This window comes from Juglans microcarpa x Juglans regia, chromosome 7D (assembly GCF_004785595.1).
Source record: "Juglans microcarpa x Juglans regia isolate MS1-56 chromosome 7D, Jm3101_v1.0, whole genome shotgun sequence".
Classification (NCBI taxonomy): domain Eukaryota; kingdom Viridiplantae; phylum Streptophyta; class Magnoliopsida; order Fagales; family Juglandaceae; genus Juglans; species Juglans microcarpa x Juglans regia.
The window spans coordinates 16799062-16808428 of NC_054606.1; the positions used below are offsets into that span (position 1 = coordinate 16799062).

Below are 9367 nucleotides of genomic sequence, written 5' to 3' on the forward strand. Positions count from 1 at the left end.
CCTAATGGAGGGACCTACTTTATAAAATGGTAAGATTCAAGGAGTAGAATAGTAAAATTGTAGAAAGACAACCGTTTAAGTTTTTTGAACTTAATTCCTTCTTGTCTTTTTAAGCCTTGTTTGGAAAGAAAAACTAAATAAAAGTTGTTCAAAAGAATAAACGGGCTTAGAAGTTAGATGGGCTTAAAAACCGAATAAGTTAGCAATTTCTAAAGAAAGAAGCCTACTTTTGGTAAAGTAGTCCATGCCCCAAAGAGCACTGATTCTTCAGAAGTGCAAAACAAGGGTAAGGTAGCACTTTCGTTTTTGCTCCGGGAAGAAAAGAAAAGGAGAGAAGAGAAGGGGTTTTTCTTTTGGGGGGGGGGGGGGGGGGGGGGGGGGGGGGGGGGGGGGGGGGGGGGGGCGCTGTAGCTACCTCTAGCATTGGCAACGATGGCCCTTACCAGAAAGTCGATTCATTGGCTTCTTAAGCCAAGTTGTAAACTGCAACAAAAGGCATCAGAACACTCCCCATCCATAGTTTCCCATCCTTTTCCCCACTTCACTTACTGCCTTGACAACTTTCCCCTGACTGTCCTCCAATATCTGCAAAAGCTTACCCTCTGGGCTGTATTTGACAACTGCTGCATAGAGCCGGCCCCCACTGTGAAGCATGAACTGAATTTTAACAGGAATTGGAAGCTTGAGGACAAATTTCCTGATTTTTGGGTATAGTGCGTAGAAATGAGTAGATATGGATCGTCGAGAGTGGATTGCCACCCAAAAGTCACCCTTTTCGTTGGTCCTGACATTGTCAGGAAATCCGGGCAGGACCGCTAGTACCTCTGATGTCCCTGCCTTCTCACCTTTCAACCAATACTGTCGTAACCTGCATGATCAAAGATCATACAAGAAATCATCAATAACTAAAAGAAAACAGCAATAATTACTTCTGATGAGAATAGCTTTAATTGAGCCAAAGAGGTTCCCAGGAAGTCTATTTGGAGCATACACACCAAACAACTTTGAAATCATTCAGTTGTATCAATAGAATATAAAGGTACTCTTGGTCAACTCACAGCATATAGAAAATAATATTTGGACATATTTTCTGCAAAACATCTCTTGCGAGTTCCAAGTCGAAACTTGCTCTCTAGGAGTCATAAGGCGAGATCGCTTCAATCAAACCAGCCTGATATATTTGTGATTAATGGCAAGCAATAAAACAGAAAGACAAAGACATGAAAAATTGTTGAGCAAAATGAGGGCCGATCTCAATTCTCAAGTATACTCTACATGTAGATATGACCTATACGTTTGTTAAGGGTGGTAGTTCATAAACAGAATCCTCAATATTGACTTGGGAAAACCTACAATTAAGAAGGTTAGCTCACCTGCCAATGGATCCTTCACAAAAGACAAAGAAGGAACTATCCTTGCTCAAGGACACCCCATTTGGAAATTGGAGATTCCTCAAAAGGACACTGGTTTCCTTAGTTGTTGGAATGTATTTCAGAACCCTCCCAGTATTCTCCGCAGAAAAAATCAACTGCATGAAGTTCCTGCATGAGATAACCATGTTAACACTAATGCATAGCGGCTCCCTCCTGTTAAAAAAAATAACGCCTGGAGATTATTAAATAAAGCAGCAGAAACACCTAGGAGTTCTCCATAACATAATAAGAGTGGGTGGGAAGGATCAATCAGGGACACCCTAAGAACTTGACAGAAATAGTCTTGAATGATGTATACCAATGACCTGCTGATTGATACAATCTTTGGAATTCATTGATAGTTAAACCAGGAAAGTAAAAAATTCAGGATCAAGAAATTTGTTGATAGTTTTTTTTATAAAATCTGAGTATTTGATGGGACAGAAAAAAGGAAGCACTTTTATTTTTTACTTTGAGGCATATTATAAATATGCGCTTGACAGAGAGTTATTCAAGCATTTTTGTATATTTTAAGAATAATATGCAAAAATTCTGATATTGTTAAGTTCTAAATCATTCATAATTAAAACGTGATAGAGATTTTGAGGATTAATCTAGTAACTTAAGAAATTCATACAATTTGGTAGACGAGTGCGTGAAAATTCTACCACCAACCCGTGTCACTATAATATAATTTGCCTACAAGAGCTGATAAGTGCCTTAAATCTTCCAACGTTACCAAATACAAAGGTGAAAAATGTGCAAAGTGGATGATGAAAGCCACCACTATACAAGAAAGACTTTTGATGAACTTGTTTTTTCTTTTTTTAATTGATTTGCCAACTGCAAAAATACAGAGGTCACAATACAAAATTAAGGGGTGTTCTGCATTCTGTTGTCGGGGGTGGGTGGGGGATTAGGGACATGCTTGGCAAAAGGTTTTGGTTTTATTTTTTATTTTTTTATTGTTTTCACAGGATTGATTCATTAGGGGTCAAGTTTTGGTTTTGATTGTATTGGCACATGTTTTTTCATTAATGGTCCTAAAAAATCAATATACCCAACAAAATCTCACCATTTGTCCATGTCACTCCATCTACTCATATAAATAGAACAGACCAAAATTAAAAAGGAAAACGAAGTGGCACAGGGGTGAAATCTGCCTCTAGCCCCTCCGTGGTGCAAGGTGGAACAGCCCCCAAGTCACTCATCTTGGGGGTGGTGCTAGCCACTAGGGAGCATTTGCCTCCTCACACTGCATGGGGGGAGATCCACCTCCAAGGGAGCTGTGAGGGTGGCATGAGGAGGGGGATCCCCCTCCTAGGTGGTCACGTGGAGGTGCAGTGTGGAGGGGGATCTTGCTCCCTGCCAAACAAAACTAAGGATAAACCAGTTTTGAATCCTAAACCAAAACTGTAACTGGTTACTAAATATAAATGATCTCGTCAGTATTGGCCAAAAACATGTGACTAGTTCACTTACATCCAAAGAAGTGCCAACTTCAAAATATGACACTGTCAGCAGCCTAAAGGAATAGCATCAAGGCTTACCTTCTCTGATACTTGGTGCTGCTATCTGTAAAATAAACATTCCCTTCATCATCAATGTCTAGATCGTTTGTAAACCTCAATGGCACCCCTTCTGCCTCAGTCGTTAGTGATATTGCCAAGCCACCTTCTGGTCCTACCTTCATTAGCCCAAAATATGCATCTGCAATGTATAAATCACCTGTTTTCTTGTCAAACCGAAGCCCCAAAGGCCGGCCACATATGTGCTCATTCTTCAAGTAACTCAAAGGCGATGGTTTTGGATTACATAATTCTGACCTGAATGCCAAATAATAGATGGAAAAGAAATTATCATTTTAAAAGGTATTATTACAAAGATAGATAACTACAAGCACAACTGGGAAAGATATTTTAACAAACTAGCAAAAAGACGCTCAGACCAGTTCTTTCAATAATGGAAGCGATGAGATGGAGCCATTTATTAGCTGATCTCATGAGACATTTTCTTATAATTTGCTTTCTTACTAAGTCTGAACCAACAGACGAAGACTACTGAATATGGCTGCCAATAAAGTCTCCAAGAAACCTGTTGTAAGAGAACATTCCAATGCAATAATCACCATTTACAGCCAACACCAACACCGAAATTTCTAGAACCAATTTGATGAAGGATAAAAGAGTATTCTGAAGAATTCATTCACGGAAATAACCAAAAACCTAAATAAGAATTCACCAAGAAGTAGTTCCTGTACAGAATCCAGAGCAATTTCATCCAGCAGATATGGTGTGGAATGTGGATATTGAAATGCTTATGATAATTAAAAAGAAATGATGTATAAACCACACACTTTAATATTTCAAAAAACATGATACTTGGCATTTTATCAATTAAACTACCATTTAGTAGCATTACGTCTATAAATGTTCCTCTCACTCCAAACGCTGCACTAAAAAACATTGAAACAAACAGAACCCCATCGCAAGAACTCACCTGTTGGATGAAGTGTAAGCGAAATCTGTCCAAGACTGACCATCCCAGAACAGGACCCGCCCATCAGCGACACCGGTATAAGGTCCACGGCCAAGAGGGTCGAACGCTATGCTCTCGGGGCCTTGGACTTGGTTGAGGAACTTGATTTCGGATTTCTGGAGCAAGTTCTGGGTGTCTCTCTCAGTAGGGACCTGGGACCAAGGTGGCATCTCAACGGCGTAGGCTTCAAAGTCTGGGAATTGCGAGATTGCGCTGTGCTTGAAAGGGTCAGTGCCACAATAGAAGGCTAGGATGAGGAAAAAGAGCCCCGCGAAGGTTCCGACCGGTGACATTGCAGTGACTCCGGGTTTTTTCTGGCGACAAAGGCTGGGATCGAAACAGATGAGGATCGGTCTGAGCAACGTTCTGTGATGGACCCTTGTACTGTAAATGATTTCTATAGAGTTGGCTTCAATGCCAACTCATGGCTACCTCTTTATACTGCATCTGTGAGAATACAATGAATAGGAAGAATTAACACGACTGTGTTTAATCTCCTGGAATGAATATGAAAACGACACCGTATGCCAACTAACATAACTGCCAATACAAGTAGAAGAACGACACCGTATTCAACAAATTCATTAAAAGAAAACGACACCGTATTAAACTAACAAAACTGTCGATACTACTACACTTCACCTTCATCACAGCAGCCTGTCCCTACAATCCATTACTTTCCAGTCCCTACACTCCATTACCACATAACACGTTCTACTCTCCAAGGAGTTACAGTCCTGCGGAGTTTTGGACTTTTCAGAGGGTTGTTGGACCTGTAAAGGAGGGTTCGGTGAGGAGTAATTATCAAGCAGTTACAGTCCTGCCGAGTTTTGGACTTTTCTATCGCTATAATACCATCTCTCAATTCTCAACTGTCAAAAAAAAAAAAAAAAAAAAATCTTCACTGTATTTCGAGAGAAATTAATAATTTTTCATACTTTTATATTGATAATATAAATACTAACATTGCAAGATAAAATTATTATATTTTTAATTCGATAGGTAGAAAATATCATCCACGTAAATTAAATAATAATATTTGATTTATAAGATTAAATTTTAAAATATTCATTTATAATTAAATTATATCATACAAATATTTTATTAAATATGCTCCACATACTAGATTAATATTTACTATTCAAGTTGTTTAAGAACAGATTAAGAATATATGTTTTCTTTCTCAATTTGAATAAAGCTGGTTTGGGTGCTATATTAAAGACCCATGTGGGAGAAGTTCTTATGGCAGTAGGAAGTAGAAAGAGCAGAATCTGTATATTTAGAACTAGAGCAAGTAGAAGCAGTAGCTTTATTGAGAGGATTACAGTTTTGCTTGAATATTGGTATATTTAATCTGCTTATTGAAAGTGATTGTTTGTTCTTGGTGGAGGAAGTCAATATCCAGGTCAGCATACGATCAAGATGCAAAGATCGAAACATATCTGGGATAGAAATCCGAATACCCAAACATATAAGTTATAATTGGATATTAAGATTTAATTATGATTGCCCATTGGGTTGTATTATAGAGAAAAACCTTAAAACAGATGAGGTACAAAACTGAGTTTTACAGCCTCCAATGAGAGAGACAGACGAGCGGTCTCATATACTTACTGTAGACCTTCAAACTGTAGAATAAAACTAATGTTTCCATTGCGAGAGACACCCTTCCCCTCAGTCACACACACTCTCTCTCTCTCTCTCTTTCTGTGTCACATTACATCGATTCCAGCGACGACAGATTATTTCTCTCAAATCCTTTTCTAGGGGATTTTTTTTTTTTTTTTTTTGGCGGCATGTGAAAACAGCTTTTCTTTCGTACGCTTCTTCTTTTCTTTCTTTTTTTGATCTGAGAAAATTGTGGACTGCCATGAAGCTTAATTTTTTTTTTTTTTTTTGTTATTTTTGGGTTCTGGGATTTTGTTTTCTTGTTTGGTATATACTACAGTTTTGAGTGTAAAAGCTAAGCAATGGGTCGAGAGGTATGCTGGTTCTATTTTCGTGTGTTTTTTTGTTTGAATTCCGTTACGTGTTACATTCACACAAACATAAATGATGGTCTATGAGATTCACTTTCTCTAGTTGGAGGGCCTTTAATTAATTCTACCGAGCTCAAAGGCATCTAGTATAAAAATTCTATTGCACAATGCATGATGAGACTTTGCGGGATAACTGGAAGAGATTTAGGTGTGTTTGGTAACACTTACTATTCTTTATTTTATTATTACTTTTTACATACTTTTCTATTATTCATTACTTTTCACATACTTTTTAATATTTTATTATTACTATTTCACTACTATTTACAAACATTCTCAACACTTTTCAAGTATTCTCACTATCCAAACCAAGCCTAATCAAAATTTTGAATTTCGTACCATACCGGTCGATATGGTCGAATATACCCTTTTTGTGGCATAGCCGGTACAAAGAAGAGCATAGTTTTGTACCAGTCAGAATTTTGGCCATTTCGGCCCGTACCGGCTAATATAATTTATTTATATATTGACTATTATTTTGAAATATAATTTATATATATAATTTATTTATATATAGACTATTCTGAATTGGTATCCAAAATGGTACCGGTATCGAAATATCTCATTTAATGTCTCGACTGAAACAGTCACTGGTATGGTATTCAAAACACTGGGTTAATACCACCATAAGGGCTCACGGGGTCCTACCATAGGCCTAGGTCATGGTGGCCCGATGAATCACTCCACTCAAGGCTCAAACCTCTCTGGCCCGATAGGGCCCATGCCAGTTTGTTAAGGATATGAACGCTCGCTTATCCTGGGACGGTTGGGATGTTTACTCATTCAAAGTGAGTAAATAGCCTGAATGTTTCGGGGTTCGAGTTTCAAATAGTGGGCAAATCAGTTAGTCCGGTTGATCCTAAAAAGTCAAAAGCTCTATGTAAAGAATTTAGGTACGCTAATGAGCTTTGGTATAATTTGGCTCTAAGAATACTCTTATCATTACTGGCTTAGGCATCAGAGGCGCCCCATCAAACCCCGTAGCTACCTTATTTTTTGGTTGTAGGAGATTGAGAATGCGTAGCAGTGAAACACGTCTTTAACAGTTGGTGTCTTCTATGTGATTCAACTATCTTGAAATTAGTATGCTTTTCACATGCCCACCACCACTCGATGTCAGACAACTAGAGATCAGGAAGAGATGTCGCGAAACATGCAACGAAGGCTTGTGGAAATGGAGGAAGTAGTAAGGAGGCTCACCACCGAAGTTGAATTGCTGCGGAAGGAGAATGACACTCTCAAGGCAAAGAACGGGCCATCAACAGAAGACACAACGCTCAGTCAGGCCGATGGGGTGGAAATGAAGACCCACAGCGCTGGCACGAGTAGAGCACCTCAGGAGAACGATGAGACAAAGAAGATGCATCATGATCTGTGCAACCTAATGTACAAATACCAGGAAATGACTATGAAGATAGGGACCTTGTCTTCGGTTGATCAGCTGCTGACCAGCACCAACTTGCCATACAACTTGGAGATCATGGCAGTACCGCTACCACGAAATTTAAGATCCTGACAATAGACATGTACGACGGTTCTAAGGACCCGGTGGAGCACTTGGAGATTTTTAAAGCCCACATTACTCTCCATGGGTTTCCAAGAGAGATTGCAAGTAGGGCTTTTCCTTTGACATTAAAAGGAGTAACCCGAGGTTGGTTTGGAGCATTGCAGCTAGGCAAAATCGTGAGTTTTGAAGAATTGGGAAGGCAGTTCATCACTCAGTTTATGGCTAGCTAATGGCAGAGGTGGCCAGTAGCATACTTGTTGACTGTAAAGCAGAGGGAGGACGAGAGTTTGAAGGTGTATTTGGCGAGACTCAATAAGGAAAGAATGACTGCCAATGACCAAGACGAGAAAATCATGTTGGTCGCACTACTAGGAGGAATTTGGCCAAGGTGTCCTTTCATGGCCGAGTTGGCGAGGAAAACCCCCTCCACCTTGCCGGATTTATGGATCGGGCGGATTACTTTGTAAATTCTAAGGATATGTTGATTGCCTTGACCACCAAGCCAGGGTGGAAATAGGAGAACACGTCGAAGGAAGGCCCCAAGAAGGGCCGAGAAAGCGGTCTAAAACCAAAAAAGAGTCAGTAAGAGGGGAAGCGAGAGACACACGCAGGTTGATACAGTAGCAACCATGTACACTATTCTAGTGTGCAAGACCACGACAAGGCGAAGGGAACTAGGCGTGATGAGGATCAAGGGGGGCGAACCCAAAGGTACTGTACGTATCATAGGGCGAATGGTCATCGAACTGAGAATTGTCACACGCTCAAACAAAAAAATGAGCAAATGTAGGGTAAAGGGGAGCTAGAACGCATTGTTGCCAAAAACACCTCTCCATCGCAGCGTTTATATGATAGAAGGCAGGAGCGTAAGCCTAGACGAAGAGAGAGCCCGAGGAGGAGAGAATCACCTAAAAGGGTGAGGAGATCGCAGGATCCAAGAAATCATCGACCCAGACAAGATATGGATCAAAGAAACCCACCTTTGGGGAGATCCGTACCATAGCTGGGGGTTATGTTGGAGGTGGGCCAACCTTGTCGGGAAGGAAGGCCTATGTAAGATGGGTGAGATATGAGGAGATATACAACGTGGAGAGGCCTGTCAAGTAGGTGTGGGTACAAACCTTGCCCCTAATCTCTTTTGATGATGATGACTCTCGAGGAGTAGTACACCCACGCAATGATGCATTGGTGGTAATAATGTTGGTAGCAAATTACACGACGTGGAGGATATTGATAGATAATGAAAGTTTAGTAGATATCCTATTCTGGGACGCTTTCACGAGAATGGGGTTAAGTATGGGTCAACTTTGCCTAGCACTAACCACATTGAAGGGGTTCGTGGGAGATGTAGTTCAACCCATGGGGTCAATTATGCTACCTATGTAGGTGGAACTGACCCCCACCTCACCACCACCCTGACCGAGTTCTTAGTGGTGAGAATGCAATTGGCGTATAATGCCATTATAGGCCGACCAACATTGAACGCCTTGAGAGCAATCACATCCACTTATCATCTGAAAATGAAGTTTCCCATAAAAGCAAGAATTGGCGATGTGCGTGGCGAGCAAGTTTTTGCCCGGGAGTGTTACGTGCAGGAACTGAGGAAAGGAGAGCAAGATGTGAAAGCAGTAGAGTCGTGGGAATGCGATGATGAGACCTTCCAGCCACCACCCCTAAAGTCTTCATAACGAGGGAAAAAAATGAGGGATGAGGAAACATTGAGACAGGGAGAAGTCGACGAGCCATGGGAACTTGTCCTATTCGATCCAACCTAGCAGGATAACCATGTGAGGATCAGAACTACAATGGCGAAGGAAGAAAGGGCCCAGCTAATCCCGCTCCTCCTGGAGCACAACGACATCTTTGCATGG

The 9367-nt window shown here is 40.6% G+C and overlaps 1 pseudogene; it reads right to left on the reverse strand.

Annotated features, from left to right (window-relative positions):
- Positions 1-382: 382 nt before the first annotated feature.
- On the reverse strand, positions 383-4352 carry LOC121239553 (annotated as a pseudogene).
- Positions 4353-9367: the final 5015 nt, after the last annotated feature.